We start from the raw sequence: 22,084 nt of genomic DNA, 5'->3' as shown, positions 1-22,084 counted from the left end.
ATAATTGCAAAGCAGGTAGCATTGGCTGCCACTCTGCCAATTCAGTAACACTATGTCTGAAGATTTCAGGGTATAAACTTGGCAGGTGGCTCTCACCCACCGTATGCTCCTTTACTGACATGGAATGTATTCATTTATCAGGAAAGAACTATCATGCTTCTCTAGAAGTTTATTTATTCTGTGCTCTGCAGAAAGTTGAGCTACAAGAAGCAAATACAACTTGCCCAAAGTGAGTTTTAATAATTACTGTACCAATCTAAACCTGATAAGAATTGTTAGTACAAGTGCCAGTTCATCTGAAACTGGGAATCCCCCAAAAGAAGGTGAGAGAGGAAAACAGGCTGTCTAAATAACCTTTACAATCACATGGAGCAGAATCTGCTCTAACTACATTTCTGAACTACTCCAAACACATTTTCTTGTGCAACAGGGTATACAGACAGTGAAAATTTACAGTGCATGGTAGGCATTAGGCAGGTAGTCCCAGATTCCTTTAAAAAACATTTAATATTAGACTGAAAGTCACTGCCACCAAAATGCACAATCAACAGACCAGGCAACCACAGCACAAGCCTCTCAAGTCCCACCAACTGTACACCTGGCCAGGATCCCAGTCAAGGGGCAGGGGAGCAGGAAGAGCTCAATTTCTGAAGGTCATTGCATCCTTGCTGTTTCTCCCAGGACTGCCTGCTAGTGGTGAACATGGATGATTGGTTGTGGGGCATAAAGGGCAGATGGTGTGAACCCAGCTCCAACTCACATCACCATTCCAAAGCACTGTCAGAATACACAAAGGAGCCTAAACAAGTTTTGGCATTGGCTAGCTAATGCTCTGAGGCACCTTTGAAAATCCAAGCCTTGGCATCACCAAGCTGAGCGTACTTTGACTCAGCCAGAAAGAACTTTTTTGCCCCAGCGCTAACCCTGTGCACTATTTGCAGCCCCCAATAGTTGTAGCTACTACCAAGAACTGACAAGCCTACCCCGAACTTAACGAAGAAAAGTGAGTAATGGGCTCTCCTCTCATAAAGAACCTCTCACAAACAGAAAAGATGGAGAGCAAGTTGATAATGCCCCCTCATAAGCACAAGTAAAAGTAGCTACTCTTCCTGAGTGAGATCCTTCTCTGCAGTCTCCAAAACCAAAAGTAATCTTGCTTTTGAAAAGAAGGAGAAAGATAAGTAATAGACTGGTCCTTCTATTGAATTGCAACACGCAAGAAATAACCTCAGGGGCAGTTTCACAGCTTCTGATTGGCACAAGGTTAAAAATGAAAAATATACTGTGTATGTAGAGGTTGTTTCCTCTCTCCTGAGACAGCTGCTGCATTTCACAAATGGGTGAAGTGATCCCCTTGTATGCAATCTGTAAAAGCTCTTGGGGATGAAAAGGCCCCACCATAAATTTAAAAGATTATGTTCAATGCCATTTTATTAAATCACTTTAGAAATACACAAAGATGATGTAATTCAAAAGGAGACAAGCCAATTAAACAGTGAATGGTAAAGCTAACGATAAGGTCTCTCTATCTCTCTGTGATCCCTTGTGTCGAGTAAGATTTCCCCTTGGATGCCTATAACTGATGAGTGGGAAGGTGAAAGTTTAGGCTAGTTTTGGCAAGGAACACACTCTGGCAGTGGCTCCATGTGAGGTCTCTCTGTCCATTGGCGCAGACACCAGCAGCGCTGTTGCAGGCCCAGGCATGTTTCTTACGTTGGGCTCTCTGGTCTTCTTCCTAGAGACAAAACACTCGATCTCAAAGTGTTGGGGGCCATTCTTGTTGGTGGTCCTCCAGTTTAACCCGATCCTCCACCTGCCTCTGCCAAGTGTCAGTGTCAATTTTGCACTTTACAAATGTGTTCTTAAGGACATCTCTGTAGCGCTTCCTTTGCCCACCACAAGACCTTGCCCCAGCCCTCAGCTGAGCAGAGAATCTGTTTAGGCAGATGTGTGTCAGGCATCTTGATCACATGACCAGACCATCACAGCTACTTGTGGGCAATTGTTGACACCATGCTGCAGGAATCAGCCTCTGCAAAAATGCTAAAATTGCTCCCTCTCTCCTGACACATGATGTCTTATATTCTCCTCAGGTAACACTGGCGGAATTTCTCCACATCTGTTAAATGACATCTCTAGAAAGTCCAAGTCTGAGGTCCATACAGCAACACTGGGATGACTACATCATTGTAGACATTGTACTTGGTCTGCATCTTGATGCCACAGTCATCAAAGACTCGTCTCCAGAAACATCCATAAGTTGCCCTGGCAGCAGAAATTTGGCAGTGGATTTCATCGTCAATGTAAATGTTCCTGGACAAACAGCTTCTGAGGCAGGGGAAGCTGTTGACATTTTCCAGCAGTTGATCATCTGCCACGATCGCTGGGTCGGGTAATGGTATGGTGGATGCTGGCTAAAAGAGAATTCTGGTTTATCACGTACTGAGAGTCAGTCACAACCTGTGGTAGGCTGCAGCAAAAACACTGGCAACTGTTTCAAGACCATCTTCCAAGGTAGCACTGACCTTGGCGTCATTGGTGTAAGGGAGTTCTACCACCAATGACAATGTGGTCTTGACTATGAAGTGACCCAAACTGAAGAGGCTGCATCCATCCTGTAGGTTATTTCAACTCCACTTGGGAGGTCATCTCTGATAACCTGAAGCATGGCTGCCAGGAAGATATTAAACAGCAGAGATGCTATCACACACCCTTGTTTAACTCCCATCCTTATGTCATTTGGTTTAGTTGTGTCGCCATTGTTGGGTATCACAGACTGCATGTTGTCACATAAGAGGCATATGTTGTTGATGAATTTTGGGGAACAGTCAAAGTGTCACAGTATCTCCCAGAGGGCATTGTGGCTGATGGAGTTGAATGTTTTAGCCAAATTGCAGAATGCCACAGACAAAGGCTGACACTGCTCCTAACATTTCTCTTGTATTAGGGTGAGCAAGAAAGATCATAGGAGTTGTTCCTTACCCTGGCCAGAAGCCATGTTGTGACTCCCGAAGAACTTCTCCTCTCAGTGGAAGGAGACAATTCAGAAGGACTAGGGTAATAAATTTACCTGAAGTTGAAAGCAGGGAGATCCCTCAGTAGTTTGTGCAGTCCATCCTGTCTCTCTTCTTAAAGATGGTCATTATGATGGTGTCCCTGAACTCGCTGGGTATGGTTTCCTCTCTCCTGAAGGAGGGAATATAGACATTACAGCAGGGATAGATCTCCCTGTGTGAATATCTCAGCAGACATTTCACCAGTGGCTGTGGCCTTGTCAGCTTTCATCATTTTTACAGCTGCTTGAATCTCACAGATGGAGGATTCACAATCCACATCGACAAAGACAAGTATACTAGTGACCGTGTTGAAAATGCTGTTGTTGTTAGTGGTATTTGAACAGCTGACTGAAGTGTTCCTGCCACTGGCTATTGATGCCATCTTTTGTCTTGATAAGCACTGTCGTGTCTGCTGATAGTAGGGGAGTGACACCTTGTTTAGATAGTCTATAAATTTCCTTAATAGAGTTAAAAGAACTCATAGGCCTGTATTTCCTTCCCTTTCGACACCCATACATATATGGGGGTTGAATGTGAGTCTAAGTCCAGAAGGGACCATTGTGAACATCTAGCCTAACCTCTAGTATAACACAGGCCACAGAATATCCACAAATAATTCCTAAAGCAGAGCTTTTAGGAAACATTCAAGTGATGTAAAACACTGCCCAGGGTAGAGAATACACCACAGCCCTTGGTAAACTGTTCCAGTGTTAACAGAGATCAGTTTGACACAACCTTCTCTAACTTGAGCAGCAGCTAGAAAAGCATTTCAGGATGGAAGGCACTCTTATAAGTGCGAAGTCTCTGTCCACAGAGGAGTAAGACTAAGTCTCCCTGCAGCTAGATTACACAAACTCATTCTAGGCTAATTCAGCTGCAGATTTGCCTCCTGATACGCAAGAGGACACTGTCTGTCCCTCCTTCCTCTTTTATCCCATTCTCCTCTCAATGTAAATTCTTAGCATTCAAGAGTTAGGAAACTGAGTATTACTGAAACACCACTAGGAACTCACTCCACATTCCCTGTTTTGAATCTGAAAGAAAGCCTGTTTGTATTATGAAAGGCCCCATATGGAAGAAGACTCCTATAATTCCGGCTATTAACAAGGCAGTGTAAAAGGATAGCCAATGTTCAAAAGCATCCTCAATCAATGCTGTATTAATAATTTAGCCATTAGTAGCCATGTAACTGGAGTATTTTCATGAGGTCTGAACTCTGTTGCTGTCTATTATGTTGAAAGCCTCTCCTTTGTCTGCCTTTGCTTCCTTTTTAAACAACGAGGCTTCTGTTTTATTGAAAAACTCATCAACCCTATTCAAAAAAATGAAAAATGTGTGACGCCTCCAGAATAAACACAATTTGTGTAACTTAAATTTATAACACTTATAAAATCCCCAGAACATGATAAACTATTATAGGTTTTTCCTGTCGTCTTAGCTTCTTATGCAATTAATTTCCCTGCCTTTAAAAGCCATATAGTCCATAACATTCAGTGGAGGGAGATTTATGCAGTCACTGCTTTGCTGGTGAACAGGCAGCCAGGACATTCAAACAGTTAACACTCAAATAAAATATCATTGTTAATAATTTGTGCTGACTCTTCTGCTATGGACCATCCAACTGAAACTACAAGGAGAAATTTAGGTAGGGAAGATAGAATACAATGGCTAAAATTTCTCCTAACAAATAACCCAGGTCCTGCAAGATGTGCTATGCAGGTACTTAATGGCCAGCAACATAGTTCTTACTGTATTTCACATGAAAGATAGTTGCCTCAGATGAAGAGCACCTCCCGTCACCAGCTGGAGTACAGGCTAGAGTACCGATCTGGAGGGAAAGGGAGCCTCTACTAAGTTAACAGCTTTCCACAAGCACCTCACATGCTCCAGTTGAGGTTTCCTAAAGCAGGTTTCCCAACCTTTTTCTTTCTGAGCTCTCCCCTTCTCTCCCCCTCCACTGGAATAAAATCTACACTGCCCAGCTCTACCACAACAGCTGTTTTCCGATGTGTAAAAGCCAGGCTGGAGTTAGGGGGTAGCAAGCAGGCAATTGTCGGGATCCCATACCACAGGAGGCACCGTGAAGCTAAGCTGCTCAGGTTTCAGCTTTAGACCTGCATGCTGGGGAATCAGGACTGGGGCTACAGTCCCTTGCAGCAGGGCTTTGGTTTTCTGACCTGGCCCCTTTTATCATTATTTCCTTAAACTACGTTCTACAGAACACTGGTGTTCCATGAAAACCTGCAGGTGTGCCGCAAGTGTCTGACACCTTTTTTGATATCTTACACTGATGGGCTATATTTTCTGTTATTAAAACCAGATGCAATGTTATTTCTTCATTGCTATGATATCTGATCAAATTACTTCATTTTGTTTATGCTGTGTATGTTGGACGTTTTTAAAGAAAATTTTCATAGGTGTTCTATAGAAGAAGATTATTGCTTGATGTTCGGTGGTCTCAAAAAGTTTAAGAAACACTGCCCTAGATCATCCAATCCTAGCCAGGCTTGGAGCCCACCGGCCGCCCCTTGCCCTTTCCCTCCATTCACACCCTGAAACATGTTTGCAGTCCCCGAGAGGGTTCTAGAACCCTGGCTGAAAAAGGATATAGCATTTCTCTAATATATAAACTGACTACATAACAGCTAGAACTTGGCTTCATCCACAAACTGCACCTCTGCCACTTGATGATGATAATGATGATGATATTAAGCAAGGAAGTAGGCAAATACAACATGAATCTGAAAAACTAGTGATAAGCAGGATTAAAAGTGCCTATGGCACGACATTGCATGCCTAGCTCTAATCAATAGTGTGTTTTAAGATGGTTGCTTCTTTTTCATTTGCAAAACCATAATCTTGATTACAAATATAAATGCTACCTGATGCAGATAGAGGGCAGCTGTCATCCAACTAGCTACACATCCTGGTGATTAGGCAAGCAGAGAACAAAAAGCACTGAGATGCAACCTCCATTACTGCCAGCTACTCCACAGACATGTACCCTGCCTTCCCCACGTGCACTGTAACCTCTCACCTGTTTCCTTTGTATCAACCCATCACTCACTCTCAAGTTTGCTCTCAGGCTGCCATTGCACATGGAACCATATCCCTTCCTTACATGCCTCGTTCAACCACTGCCTCGTTAGAATTGTTACTGAAAACTTTTCTTGACTGATCTGATACGAAACCCACGTGCAAGGGTGGCTAGACGTGCATAGGATGACCTTCAGAAATTCAAGACCTGAAAGTCACCCAATGGGGCTGAAGTCCCAAGCCATCCCACCCCACTACGAGACTTCTAAGCAGAGAATGGGGAAGCGTGGAGGGGCTCTGCAAGCCGTACCTGAATGGTAAAAGTCACATGTGGGGCTCACACTGCTGTCTGCCCACACCTCTGATCTCGTAAATTGAGGAGAAAAGGGAACAAAAAAAACAAAAACAAACAAAAAAAAAAACTCGCTTCTCTTTCATTGCTCTCTGCTATAAACTATATCCACTCATGCTGCATCTTCCAGCTTTTGATTAGCTTTGCCCACCTTACACTCTTCAAGTGACAAAGTCTTCTATTGTCAACTGTAAGCCCAAGACAAAGATCTGTCTTACTAGTCTGAAAGTGCCATGAATACCAATGGTATTGCATAAATAATAGAACAGTAAAACTGGCAGAAGAGAAAAAAAATTTTGGCTGGCAAACTTTGAAGAAAAAAAAAAACAGAACAGCATGTGGTTCTGAAGGTTTGGAATTTGTCAGAAGAGTCCTGTCAGTTTCACAAGAGAGGGACCAGGGCAGGCATATGCCACCTTATCCCTTTGCACCCAGTGGTTAGGGCACTCGTCCAGTACATGAGACACCTAGATTTGAATCTCAACTCTGAAGCAGGGACTTGAATTCAGATGTCCACCAGGCCAAGTAAGCACCCTGACAAGCAGGCTACTGACTATTCTGAAGTCGGCTGCTCTTAAAATCTCCTTCAGAGGCTGTTCCATCTCGTATAAATTCTTGGATTTCCACTATGCCAGAGAGAGAAAATACAACAGTACAGCTTGGTAAATAAGGAACACACTGGGAGGTAGGAGATGCAGATACAAATCTTCTGTCTGAATCGGACACACACTGTTCTAAAGCTGGCCCTGAAAAACACTCTCTCAGCTGAAAGGGGTTAAATTCATACATATTTTAGCCGGACTGGTGTTCCACTACCATCATAAATAAGCAAATGGATCCTTTAAACCAGAAAACTGAAGGAGGTAAATGGGATAAACAGGATAAGCATTGCGAACTCAATGATCAACCAGAGAGTGCAAAGTCAGGTACCTGCAGCAATATTTGCTTTCAGGCCCCAACAAAGCAAACTGCCAATTCACTGAGAGCAAGGGCCGGGTGACACTGCCAACTTCCCCTGAAGCATAAGACACATTGTGGTTTTCAGAGCCATTTTAAAAAGAAAAAAAAATATGCTATTAGCTATGTTCTGTGATCAAACACTTTTCCTGAGTGCAAACAATTTTGCATTGCAACAGTTAAAAAAACACCACCAAGATTGCACCATATCTAAACAAACATAAGAAAACAAGGCCCTGAAAACAGCAACATGAAAGCAAAATATAGTGAATGAGTGGAAATGGAAATTAAATGATCCTTTAAGACTTTGGGCGTGCTTCTTTATGCTACACCAGCTTTGCTTCAATGCAATTCCTTCAAAGCGAATAGAATTGGTCTGGTGGAAAAGAACACAGGATCAGACACACTTTATACAAATCAGCTTTTTTAAGCTCTGTGCCCTCTACATTTGGCAAGCATTAAGAGTAACAGTTAATTGCTGCTTTTTTTCTTCTCAGTTTCCCCTTCTTTCGAAAAACTACTAAGATTTCAATAAGCAACTGGCAAAGTAGATAATTTAGGAAAGTGACCAGCGTAGGCCTGACACTCTAAGAGACAGTGACTTCAAAAGCAGTCAGGATTAGTTTTGACTTCAATGGTTCCAGAAAGTCACTCACCATTTTGCTGAGTACAGCAATAACCTCCTTTGTGTCTAGCTGTTTTCTTCAGGACCCAGATGTTTAGGCAAAGGAAGTTTCTGCAAGACTCAGATAGGATCCAGGGATTCCAGTTAATGTCATTTTTTCCCCCACTTTATAGCAAAGGCAAGTCACAGACTTCAGAAGGGATGCAAGGGATTTTACACAAACAAGACAGAAGAATCAGGCCCCAGTCTGTCAGGCAGCGTTTTTAAATGGATTGTGTTCCTCCTTTTAACATGTTTGTCTACTTGTGGACTTTAAAAATCCAGTTTTAAGGTTTAAGAAGCTTCAGTAACAGAACTTTTCGGAACCTGATTACCAGAAATCAGTGGTTTGTTTCTGTTGTTTCTCACGGAGCAAGTCTGCAAGGAATCCATTTTGAACACTCGAAGGAGAAGAAGGTAATCAAAAACAGTCAAACATCACTTCACTAAGGGCAAGTTATGCCCGACCAACCCGACTGCCTGCGATGATGAGATAAGGGCTTGATTCTAGTTGGCAGCCAGTACCAAATGAAGTGCTCCAGAGTCTGTCTATGGGGCAGTTTTGTTCAACATCTTCATTAATGATCTGGATGATAGGTTACTTTACATGTTCAGCAAGCTCATGGATGGCACTAAACTGGAGGGGAGAGGTGGGTAAGGTTGGGACCCAGAGTGACGTAGGCAGACTGAGCCAAAAGAAATCTGATGAGTTTCAATGACAAGTGCAGAGTCATACACTTAGGATGGAGAAGAATCCCAAGCACTGCTGCAATCTGGGGACTGAGGGGCTAAGTGTCAGTTTTACAAAAAAGGACTGATAGATAACAGTGGACAAGAAGATGGATATGAGTCAACAGTGTGCCTTTGTTGCCAAAGAGGCTAATGGCATACTGGGCTGCATTAGTAGGCAAAGCTCCCCAGATTGAGGAAAGCAATTATTTCCCTCTATTCGGCACTGGTGAGGCCACATCTAGAATCCTGCTCCCAGTTTTGGGCATGCTACAGAAAGAATGTGGAGAAACTGGAGAGTCCAGTAGAGGGCAACAAAAATTATTAGTGGTCTGGAGCATGACTTATGAGGAGGGGCTGAGGGCTTATTTAGTCTGCAGATGAGAAGGGATTTGATAGCAGCCTTCAACAACCTGAAGTGGGGGGTTCCAAAGAGGATGGAGAGAGACTGTTCTCAGTGGTGACAGATGACAGACCAAAGAGCAATGGTTTGAAGATGCAGTGTCAAAGGTCAAAGCTGGATATTAGGGGGGAAAAAGCTATTTCACTCAGAGGGTGATGAAGCACTGCAATGGGTTACCTAGAGAAGTAGTGGAATCTCCTCTCGGAGGCTAAGGCACATCACGACATAGCTCTGGCCCTTTGGAACCCCCACTTCAGGTAGATCCTCTCTGGAATCCCCACTTCAGGTAGGTCCTTCTTCGAGCAGGAGGTTGGATGAGATGACCTGCTGAGGTTTCTTCCTACCCGAAACATCCGATTCTGCTCATCAAGATGCAGAGTGGTAGTAAATCCACTGAGGTCACCAGTGTAAAATCAGTGTAAATGAAAGAACCACCAAGACTAAGGACTTTGCTAAAAATTATATACTTGAATGTTGATTAAAAATTAATTTAATCCATCTGAAAACTATACTGATGGAGGTGGGGAATGAAAATTCTCTTCAACTGTTCCTAGCAGATAAAAGCACAGCATTCAAGTACACATGTACACTGTACTCAAATGCAGTGCAGTATTTGAGATCTTTTCACATCACTGGACAACATGCACAGGTATCAAAGTCTTTATTTTACAAAATCAAAGACATGCCTCAGTCAAAAAAAATTAAAAGACAATACAACAAATACTAAAAATAGTCTGTGTTACTCATTTACATTACTACATACTCTAGGGAATCATCTTTCATTTGCCCTGGGAAGGAAAAGGAGAGAGACACCAACATGTCTTTTCCATCTCCAATTTATAAGAATACTGGTGTCTGCTGTGTTTCACTTTGCACTGTTTCCTTGTTTTATTTTTAGTCAGAATCCTGCACAGTGTGTAAATTCCCTATGCTAAAAAGAGCAGCCACCACGAATATTCTCAAGTACCTATTCTGAAAAGCCTCTGCAGAATTCTACACTGTAGCCAAGAGAGAACTAGTCACTCCCACATCTGGAAATGTGCACAATCGGGAATATGAAACAACTTTGATTAGGAAGCACTGAAAGAGAAGCCACGTAATCCCAACTCTTGACGCCTGTTGTCTCGATTTAACCATCAAATAGTTTTATACATATTCAGGTTTCTTTTTGGGTTTTGAATGCCTGTGGCTAACAAATGCACTCCACGCCACAACACGCCCGCCTGCAACTTTGGAAAACCACTTCAAAGAGAGAGCAGGGAAAAAAAAAAAAACATCAAAAATAGCCTGTTCAACCAAGCCTATAAAAGTCAAAAGAATGAAAACAATAGCATTAGAGAGACAGTACTTTACACCACAGGAGATAGAAGGAGACACTTCAGAAGAAGCCTCTCTGTTTGAAAAGATCAGCCAAATGTAGAGAGAAGTGACTCACTTATGTTTTAAGTTTGCTTTCTATGGACATGCGTCTTTCCATTGATGCTTGTTGGAAATTTACCCTTCTAATCTTTCTCCCAGAGTAATGATGTGTTATTGATATGAAAACCGCTCCACATCTCCAGAGGGAACCCTCTTTCTGAAGATGAGTCTTTCCTACTCTTTTTTTTAAAATAGTACCTGCATAAGTACTACAGGAATGGAGAAAATTTGCAGCGTGGAAAAGGGGTTAGAAGGCACTGGAATAAATACCATATGCAAAAGACTGTTTTCCAGAGTCGACAAACAGGATAAGGAAACCAACCATAATTTTAAAAGTTTCCACTCTCTCACCAATCTAACAAACTACTACAATAATTTGGTGATAATACATATCACCAAAGTGTTTTTCAGCTTCATAAACACTAATAAATATTCGGTGCTGCTGATGGGTAAATAGTATAGGTTGAAACTCACTCTTGTCCAACACCCTCAGAACAACTGGTGCTCTATGATAGAATTGCTGACTGACGGGAGGTCAATAGCGTATAGCAGCATTGCCAACACTTCCACTGCTTCTTGGGCTCTCAGAAGACATTTAATGTCAAAGGGACATTATTAAAGGCTCAAAAGCAACCTATCCCGCTGCATAGGAAAGACAGAAAACATGGCAAAAGACTGCCTTGGCTTAACCAGGAGATCTTGCATGATCTCAAACTAAAAAAGGAATCGTATAAGAAATGGAAACTAGGACAAACTACAAAGGATGAGTATAGGCAAACAACACGAGCGTGCAGGAGCAAGATTAGAAAGGCTAAGGCACAAAATGAGCTCAAGCTAGCTACAAGCATAAAGGGAAACAAGAAGGCTTTTTACAAATACATTGGTAACAACAGGAAGACCAAGGAGAGGGTAGGGCCATTGGTCAGTGACGAGGGAGAAACAGTAACAGGGAACTTGGAAATCGCAGAGATGTTTAATGATTTCTTTGTTTCGGTCTTCACTGAGAAATCTGAAGGAACGCCTGACATAGAGAATGCTAGTGAAAAAGGGGTAGGTTTAGAAGTTGAAATACGAAAAGAACAAATTAAAATTTACTTAGAAAAATTAGATGTCTGCAAATCACCAGGGCCTGATGAAATGCATCCTAGAATCCTCAAGGAGCTGATAGAAGAGGTATCTGAGCCTTTAGCAATCATTTTTGGAAAATCATGGAGACGGGAGAGATTCCAGAAGACTGGAAAAGGGCAAATATAGTACCCATTTATAAAAAGGGGAACAAGAATAACCCGGGAAACTACAGGCCAGTCAGCTTAACTTCTGTGCCAGGAAAGATAATGGAGCAGGTAATTAAAGAAATAATCTGCAAGCAATTGGAAGGTGGTAAGGTGATAGGGAACAGCCAGCATGGTTTTGTTAAAAACAGATCATGTCAAACCAATCTAATAGCTTTCTTTGATAGAATAACGAGCATTGTGGATAAGGGAGAAGCGGTGGATGTGATATACCTAGATTTCAGTAAAGCATTTGACACGGTCTCACATAACATACTTATCAATAAACTACACAAATACAACTTAGATGGGGCTACTATAAGGTGGGTGAACAACTGGCTGGATAACCGTACCCAGAGAGTAGTTATTAATGGCTTTCAATCCTGCTGGAAAAGTATAACTAGTGGGGTTCCACAAGGGTCTGTTTTAGGACCAGTTCTGTTCAATATCTTCATTAACGATTTAGATATTGACATAGAAAGTACACTTATTAAGTTTGCAGATGATACCAAGCTGGGAGGGGTTGCAACTTCTTTGGAGGATAGGGTCATAATTCAAAAGGATCTGGATAAACTGGAGAAATGGGCTGAGGTAAACAGGATGAAGTTTAATAAGGACAAATGCAAAGTGCTCCAATCAGTGTCGCACATACAGAATGGGAAAGGACTGCCTAGGAATGAGTACAGCAGAAAGGGATCTGGGGGTTATAGTGGACCACAAGTTAAATATGAGTCAACAGTGTGATGCTGTTGCAAAAAAAGCAAACATGATTCTAGGATGCATTAACAGGTGTGTTGTGAACAAAACACAAGAAGTTATTCTCCTGCTCTACTCTGCACTGGTTAGACCTCAGCTGGAGTATTGTGTCCAGTTCTGGGCACCGCAGTTCAGGAAGGATGTGGAGATATTGGAGAGGATCCAGAGGAGAGCAACAAGAATGATCAAAGGTCTAGAGAACATGACCTATGAAGAAAGGCTGAAGGAACTGGGCTTGTTTAGTTTGGAAAAGAGAAGATTGAGGGGGGACATGATAGCAGTTTTCAGGTATCTAAAAGGGTGTCATAAGGCAGAGGGAGGGAACTTGTTCTTCCTTGCCTCTGAGGATAGAGCCAGAGGCAATGGACTTAAATTGCAGCAGGGGAGGTTCAGGTTGGACATTAGGAAAAAGTTCCTAACTGTCAGGGTGATCAAACACTGGAACGAATTGCCAAGGAAGGTAGTAGAATCTCCATCACTGGAGATATTTAAGAAGAGGTTAGATAGGTGGCTTTCAGGGATGGTCTAGAAAGTGCTTGGTCCTGCCATGAGGACGGGGGGCTGGACTCAATGGCCTCTCGAGGTCCCTTCCAGTCCTACTCTTCTATGATTCTATCTAAAGATAGATCATGTGCTAAAGAACAGCACAGAACACAGTCAGGACAGGTGGCTGGAAACCAACTTTATGGGACCACAGGAAACTTGGCCACACCCATGAAAAATGATCATCCAGCTAATGAAAATCATGCCTGATTATGGAGTGTGCTGGACGAGAGTGTTCCGGATTAGAGAGGTTCAACCTGAACTGTCAATTTATAGAGAAAGTAAACTGAGGCAGACATTAAGTGATTTGCCCACTCTTTGCCAGAGGTAGAATCTGAACCCAGTCATACTTGTGCACTACCAAAACTCACCCTAATTAATCTCTGTTTTGCCATTTGTACAATACTGATGTACCTTAAAAGGGCTCTGGGAGCTGTTCCCAAGTACATTTTTGAATAAATATGATCATTTCATTGTATTAGCATTAGACCTGAAAAAGAAAACTACAGAAAATCACCAAAAGTAAGGAGAGCAGAAACTGAGCCAAAAATAAAGCTAGATGCTGCATTTCCTCTAAACCCTTGGAAAAAACTTACACCCCATCCTATTGCCAGTGGCCAAATTACCCCATATAAAGCAAGACGTTCCAAATTCTGCTCTTCCAAGATGCTTTAAATCTGCTGTAATGTGAACAACATGCCTGTGAGTTACAAATCTTTCTTGCGCTGGTAAAAAAAATAAACTCAACTACAAGCTCAGTGGAAAGCCAAAGTAATTTAACACTGGTTGTCAAATACTGCAGCCAGCAATACAAATACTGTATTGTCAGTAATTCATACCATGCAGACACATTTCCTATCACTAATGCATAATACATGAGGACAATTACGGGCATGGGGAGAAAGACACCATCTGCTGCTATCTACCCAAGCCTCCATCTGAGCCTTCCACTCCTATGTAATTATCTTACTAGACAATAAACGATACAAGAGCAGCACAAACATTGACTCTGCATCGTGTCAACCAACTATTTTTCCCATTCCCCATCAATTTAAGAATGGATTTAGGATCTGATAACATAAATTAGATTGACAGCCCTGGGAGTTTCCTAAACTTTACATATTTTCTTACAGCAGCAATGAGCAACCACGAACAGTGAGCAGGCCACATGAGCAGCCCTCCATCTCAGCGGGTTACAGCAGCCTGTAGTCCACTGAGGTTCCACCTGTGGCCCACAGATCCTGTCCTTCCCCCTCCCCACATGCCTCTCATGTTCTCCCTGAGCTTGAACAGCTCTGGCAGGGAGACAACAAATCAGGCGATTCACAGCACTCTGAAAGCACTGGTAGGGAGGAGGAGGAGGAGGAAGTGTGGGGCTCCAGCCATGCATGGGGAAGTGATCAGATGGGGGCTCTGGGGGCTGCATGTGCAGCCCCAGTGGGCCACAGGTTGTCCACCACTGTCTTGAGATGTCCCTGTCAGAGCTCTCAATCAGTGACCAGAGTAAAAGGATCTGGCAAACAAGTTTCAATACTTTAACCATGTGTTCAGATGTCAAGACAGAGTTAGATAATATGTGAATTCAAAAGAAAGTTAAAATGGCAGGGGCATTCTGATGGGCATTTTAGGATAAATGAGACCAACACAAGCATCCTCATCATGTTCTAACCCTGACAGTGGGAGCTCTTTCAAATAAGAATGGCATCTTCTGGACTTAGACTCAAGAGATTTCCCCTCTGGTCCCAACTCTGTCACAAACTATGTGGTCTTGAGCACATCACTTCACTTCTCTGGGACTCAGCATTCACCCCATTTGTAAAACACGCAGAGCACGTCCTTATCTCACAGTGATGCCCTAATTGTACACTCATTCATGTCTGAGAGATGCAATAAAACTACCTAGAGACACATGCATGGTGACCATCTGTACTCCAAGAACATAAAATACTCTTTATTTAAAGAGGCACTATATTGCACAGTTCAAAATACAGCACAATACAAAACATGGTATCAGACCACAGGATCATTTGCTTACTGAGTACTTGGAAGTGTACTTAGAGATCAGAGCTTTCTGAAATAACTGTCATAGACAGAGGCAGCTGGCTACGATGTATACAATGAAATAAGGGATGTGTCTTACAATATAGATAGGCAACCCTACATGTAGGCAAAGAGAGCAATTTGGGTTTCACAACTAAGCACAAAGAATTCCCACTTCAGACAAAAGGAAGACAAGGTTGGGGGTGCTGGGAGAAAAAAACAAACAAACAAACAAACAAAAAACAGAGGAGTTACCAGATGCCCCCTTACCACCTAAGATGTCTTTAGGAAACACTGTCTCACAGGGATAGCCATGTTAGTCTCCAGCATCACAGATAACAAGAGGTGATGTAGCACTTTCAAGACTAACAAATGTATCAGATCATGAAAGCACATGACCTAACAAATGTTTTAGTCTTGAAGGTGCTAACAGACTGCAAGTTATGCTGGAAACATCTAAGACTGAAGGTGGGGGAAGGATTAGGTCCAAGCTAGGAGACAGTTTAGCTTGTGAAAGAAATGTTTAAAACAGCTGTTTAGGGTAAGAATTTGCATGAAACAAGTTTCCTAGTGTAATAGGACAAGCTGGGGGTTTTTGTTTATTTTAACTTTGCAACTTACTTTGATATGACTGTTTTCACTTGCAACTTTTTGTATTTAACAAAAACTATGATTGTTAAAGCCCAAAGTAAATAATTGTTAGGGTAGGGAGAGGAAAGCACCCACCCTGCATCTCTTTCATGATAAAGAAGGCTGACCTGACTTTATGGGCTTTCAGTGTGTAGTGCTTTTATGCGGCACAAGAGGGATTTATTTGGGGTTTTGGTCCCTTTTTCGGGGGGCGGTGATTTCCTGCATACAGAGCCCTCCTGAAGCTGAACTGGTTCAGAATCTGTGTTGCACTGCAGGAGGGCAGTTCCCACTGCAGTCTGCATCTTTTATGGAGTAGCCCAGAGCTTCTGGCCCAACAGGACAGGATGGTGGGGAGCCCCAGAGAGCAGGAAAACAGGCATCAGAGGCTTGACCAGCACACTGTGGGACAACGCCCAAGGGGATTTCTGTGATTGATTTCATGACAAGTATCCTGAAATACAACAGGCAAAGAAGCTCATTTCAACCAAAGTAAATACCGAAGGATATTTACAAAATCCATAGTAACTTACTTCTTTTCTTCATTATATATCTTGGTGAAGAGCTTTTTGTTTTTGTTTTGTTTTGATGTTCTAGGGATTGGGGAAGGCATTTGTTGTGAAATTGACAAGTGGTTCTGGATAATTCAGTTTCTAATGCCCAACTTGTAACATCTTAAAGGAAGAAGAGTGGGCAATGAGACTTGCGACTTTCTGAAAATCAGACCCCCAGAAGTTGTGCACCCAAAAAAGTTACTGTGCACATTACAAAAAAGCAAAACAACTTTGCCTGTATTTGTTTGATGCCTTCATTTTCGGGCGATGCAGAAGGCTTCGCCTGTGTGGAATTTTTGCTTGAATCATCCTGTGAAGTAGGTACATTTTCGTTCTCCCTATTTTACAGATGGCATAACACAGAGGACTAATGAGTAGACAAAAGTCATACCGTGTCAACATCAGGCCAAAAATTAGAAATCAGTAGGTCCGATTCTCAGTCCCTGTGCTCTCCTCAGACTTCATATTTCTTTAGCCAAGGAAAACAAGCTTCGCTATTTTAAATATGTTAACAAAAAGCTCATTTCAAAATTGAACCTGCAATCAAGCATTCAAATGAAAATAAAATTGCTTACAATTAAATCAAACAGTGGTTGATTTCACAATGACTACATTTTTATTGTTAAAACTTTCAAACGAGCCAAATATCAATTAACTGCATCATCAAATCATTATTCTAACAACAAATCCCTTTGAAATAAGTCACCCACTAAGATTTGAGTACTGCTGCACTGAGGAAGTCACCCTGATGGCTTTTTAAAAGGCAAAGTGAAAGTGTGCTTACACAAGGTGTGCTCCTTAACACTGATATTTTGGTGAGCAAGCAAGCAAGCAAGCAAGCAAGCAATACATGCACTAGAGATAAAAATGAAGCTAGACTATGCTCTATATAACTTACAAGGGGGACTGAACGCATTGTTTCCCATGAGAAATTGAGGAGCTGCAGCCAAGAAAACAATAAATAAATCATATGGACAAGGAAATCTCCATTCAACCTTAGCTAGGACATGAACACTCTGTCGGAGTGATCAAAACCACTTAAATTTTTAGATTTAATTTGACTCAGCTAATTATGTAATAAGATCCAATGAGGTGCACATTTCTCTATACGTAATGCTTGGAAAATGGAAAGTAAGTTCTTAGGCTAAGATGACAGCTGTTAACCAAACAAACCAAAGCTTCCATTAAGGAATTCATGGGAAAGTCTAAACACCCCGTTGGCAGATTTTCAAAGGTCCCATTAGAAATTTTAAGGAGAACCATTCTGGTTAGACATTGTATTCAAGTTTTGTAGAAGTTGTTAATAGTTTAACTCAGATCATATGAGCATGAGCAGATATATTTTTTAAAAAAGGATTGATAGACCTTCCAGTTACAATATGTCATCTGCACACTGTCTTATTTGAAGCCTGTTAAAATGCCTCCTCTTAAAATAAAAACCAACTTGACTGCTTTTTAAACATTGGTTTCTGGCCAGTGTTTTCAATGGTTCCACAAATTTTAGGTATCCCATTAATGTACCTAGAGACTGAGCACTCTCAGATATCTGTACTTCAATGGGAGTGGCACATGGTCAGAATTTCTCAGAGATCAGTCCTTCAAGTTGGACACCAAAAATTAGAGGACAATTGAAGATTTTGGCCAACTCTCTATTACAGCCACTGTAGGGAGATAGTCTCTCAAAAGGGGAAACTATATTGTAAACATTCCTTAACTCCAGCAACAAGACTTTAATGGAAGAGTAGGACTAAAGCAAGAAACAATCAAAATGTGTCCATCAAGAAGGAGGAACAATCTTGATCTGAACATATTAAAATTGTTTATTTTTAATGACTGTGGACTTTGTTAAAAAGTGAATGTTATCAAAAGAGAAAGGTCGAAAGTGAAAACATAGGGCTTCCTTTCCATGTCTTTGCGGGGGAGGGCAAGCCCGGATGCCTCAGGGCCTCAAACTTGCTGAAGCAATCCAGAAACCCTAATATACTCCAAACAAGATTTCTGATTCAATGTTTGATCTACAAAGATCATCCAGAATTCTACCAGCATGACGACGGAGCATGGATCTTTTTATGGCATCATCCTGGAGCGTGGATCATCCCAGCATCCCTTTATCATGTTTTTTTTTGGCACTATGTGGACTTTACCTTGAAAATGAAGTTCAGTCCAATCTTGAAGACCTACTAGCTTAACTATGTGAATTCAATCCCTTCTTTCCCACCTCCCCCTTTCTTTCAGGGGGAGGGCAGGATGTGGAGGAGTTGGTTTGGTTCCTGAAATTATATGCTCTCTACCTGCCTCTAGACAGGTATTAAACAGAATGTTTCATCTTTTTGCGGTAACACCTTAAAGTTTGTTTTTTAGAGCTTAGTGACAAAACTACCCAAGGATTTATTTTCATGCTTGTCCCACATCAGCTGTCCACTCTACAGATTCAATTATACTCACTTTAAACATAGGAAGGGGTCTCAACTTAAAACAAGAACAAAAAGCAGACAAAAATATTTTAAAAACAAGAAGACTACATCAAATCTTTTTTGCCTCTTCAACAACAGACTTTAATTATGACTCCCGTGGGGAACTGATGGGAAGGATCCTATGGGAGGTTAATATGACAGGGAGGGGAAGTAGTCCAGGAGAGCTGGCTATATTTTTATTAAAAGAAACAAAAAGCTTTACTGAGGGTGCAGGAACAAACCATCCCACTGTGCAGAAAAGAACACCATATATGACAAGCAACCCAACTTGGTTTAACAGAAGAATCTTCAGTGTGCTTAAACATAAAAAGGAAGCTTAAAAGAGGTGGAAACTTGGATAGCTGACTAGGAAGGATTATAGAAATTATTGCTCGAGCTTGCGGAGGTCTAATCAGGAAGGGTAAAGCGCCAAATGAAATTGTAGCAAGCAAGGGATCCAAAGAACAAGAAGGGTTTCTACCAGTATGCCAACAACAAGAAAAAGGTCAGGGAAAGTGTGGGACCCTTACTGAATGGGAAAGAAAACCTATTAACAGATGATGTGGGAAAAGCTGAAGTAGTATTTTTTTTGGGGGGAGGGGGGCAGGCTCTGATTAACAGGCACGATTTGCTCTCAGACCTCGACACATAGCTGCACAGTATGGGGAGGAGGTGAGCAATCCTTACTGGTTAAAGAACAGACTAAAGACCATATAGAAAAGCTCGAGGTGCACAAGTCAATGGGACTGCAGCTAACGGCGCTCAGAGAGCTGGCTGTTATGATCTCAGAGCCATTGGCTATTCTGTTTGAAAACACATGACAATCGGGTAAGGTCCCAAACAACTAGAAAAATGCAAATGGAGTGCCCATCTTTTTAAAACAAAGGAGAATCTGGGGAACAAGTCAGTCTCACCTCAGTCCCTGGGAAAAAAAAAAATCAATGAGCTGGGCCTCAAGGAATCCTTTTTGAAACACTCAGAGGAGAGAAAAGCGATCAGAAACAGCCAAGAAGGTTTCAGCAAGGGCCTCAACAACCTGATTGCCTTTTATGATGAGATAACTGGCTCTGTGGATATAGGGAAAGCTGTGGACAGGATATATCTTGACCTTAGCAAAGCTTTTATAGAGTCTTACACACTATTCTTGCCAGCAATATAAAGAAGTTTAGATGGGGTGAATGAAATGTAAGGTGGATAGAAAGCTGACTAGATGGTGAGCTCAATGGGTAATGATCAACGTCTTGAAGTTTAGTCAGCAGGTGATAACCAAGCAAAGTGCTCCAGGGTCGGTCCTGGGGGCAGTTTTGCTCAACAACTTCACTGATGATTTGGTAACGGGATGGATGGCACCTTAAGCAAGTTACGAATGATGCTAAACTGAGGGGAGGGAAAAATAAGATGGAGGCTAGGGATAGGAGCCAAAATGACCAACATAAATTGGAGGACTGAAACAAAAGAAATCTGATGAGGTTCAACAAGGACAAATGCAGAGAGCTGCACTTGGAATGGGAGAGTCCCACTGCAACAGGCTGGAGACTGACTAAGCAGCAGTTCTGCAGAAGAGGACCTGGGAAGTGCAGTTTGTTTTGGAGATTTTTGCTTATCCATCAGGGGCCAGGTCAGGGTGAAGGTTTTTTATTTGTTTTTTGTTTCTCACTCTTGTGCAGCCCCCAAATGAAAAAAGGCTACCCACCCTGACTTAAAGGCACTGACTTTAAGTTACAGTTAGACAACATTAGTTGTAGTACAGCATGCTTCCACCCAGTCCTCAATACTGCATAACTCTGACTTACCAGACTAATCGTGCTCTTGATATGAGACTTGTTAACTTTCCCACTTGTCACACTATGACAGGAGTATGCTGCCCCTGATGTTTATTCTTCTTTCTGCAATAAATTTCCTATGGAAGTTAAAAATGCTGAGTCTAGTAACCTACTTTTTGAGGCAATAATGTGGTTTGTGCTGTCTAGCAAAGTTGATCTATTTTGCATAACTTACAATATTTTGTATGCTGTAACACATTTTTTCTCTCTCTCACTCACACACACAGTGTGATAATTAATTATTTATGCCATTTCCCCATATATAGTCACAGAGATTAGACAACTTGTCCAGGGATATACAGTGTAAGTAGAAGAGATGGGAAGAAAATAGTGTGGATAAAATTTGACTAAATCAGATGTTTTTACTGAATTTAACTATAGATTTACTTACAAAAACACACCCATTAAATTAAATTTTAAATTGGCAACTTATATAAAGGCCTAAGTTTATTATAGTCTATTAAAACCATTCACATTAAATACAAAAATAATATAAACCACTACCCACTTACTGCCAAGTATTAAAGAAAATGAAACCAATGAACTAGTGAAAGTCACTGACTAAGCACCAGGAACTATTTTGTTAAGTGCTGTAGTCTGTAGGTAGTCCTTCGTGTCCGACGATGATGTCTTGAGCTTGCACAGGCTCATCGGTTGTGGACTTGCATGTGGCTGAGGAGTCCAAGCTTTGAACGGCATGGGCATTCACAGTGGGGGCAAGGGAATTGCCCTGGCTCTGTTGGTGCAGCTGCTGCTGCTGCCTTCTTCCTCTCCCAAGCATCAGAGGCGTACGTGTCGCTGCTCTTCAAAGTTGTCATACGGCTGTCGTACGAGAGCATGCCAGCCTGTTCAGTCTTTTGCATGCTGCTCTAGCTGATCTGGTTTTAAACCTTAATCAGCTGTTAACAGCACTAGCCTTGTCTGCAGGTGCAGAGAGAATATTTTCTTTTCAGTTTATACAAGAACTTCAGCTCAGTGACTAGTTCATGAATTTGATTCAAATTTAAGCAAGAAATTGGGAGCGGAAAAAGCAGGAAAGCCTTTCCTGTCTACTAATATGTGAATTAGTAAACGCGATGATGAAACCTACTAGTTTCGAAATCTTGAAGGATATGGTAACCAGAAAATCAGTCTGATTCACTAACTTCAGATATCACTTAGTTTCAAATTAAAAAGGCATTGGTTAAAAAATTTTACCGGTAATTCTATGTAATTTTAATAAAAACAATAAACAGATCCCTCACAAATTTATGAGCCATTTTGGTAAATTTCATTATTTCGGTTTTTAAACTTGAAATTGCACAGTGTTGTAACTGTAGGGGGCCCTGGCCCAACAACTAGTTGTGTAAGGGGGTGATGGTACTGTTACTGTTACTCCTACACTGGTGGTGTTGGCAG

General features: G+C 41.7%; 1 protein-coding gene across 3 annotated transcripts in view; it reads right to left on the bottom strand.

Annotated features, from left to right (window-relative positions):
* The window catches only part of LDLRAD3 (low density lipoprotein receptor class A domain containing 3), a 183,526-nt gene that overhangs the window by 147,237 nt on the left and 14,205 nt on the right, over positions 1 to 22,084 (bottom strand). Inside the window, exon 1 of one of the 3 annotated variants that reach the window (XM_074997505.1) lies at positions 3,071 to 3,155. The exons of the other annotated variants lie outside the window; for them this stretch is intronic. The gene's annotated coding sequence lies outside the window, so the exon portion shown is untranslated. Of the gene's footprint in view, positions 1 to 3,070; positions 3,156 to 22,084 lie in introns of those variants that run through there. 3 annotated transcript variants of the gene reach the window in all.

Source organism: Carettochelys insculpta, chromosome 6 (genome assembly GCF_033958435.1).
Source record: "Carettochelys insculpta isolate YL-2023 chromosome 6, ASM3395843v1, whole genome shotgun sequence".
Lineage (NCBI taxonomy): Eukaryota > Metazoa > Chordata > Testudines > Carettochelyidae > Carettochelys > Carettochelys insculpta.
Note: the sequence above shows the minus strand (reverse complement) of the source record. Positions and strands in the feature narration are given on the sequence as shown.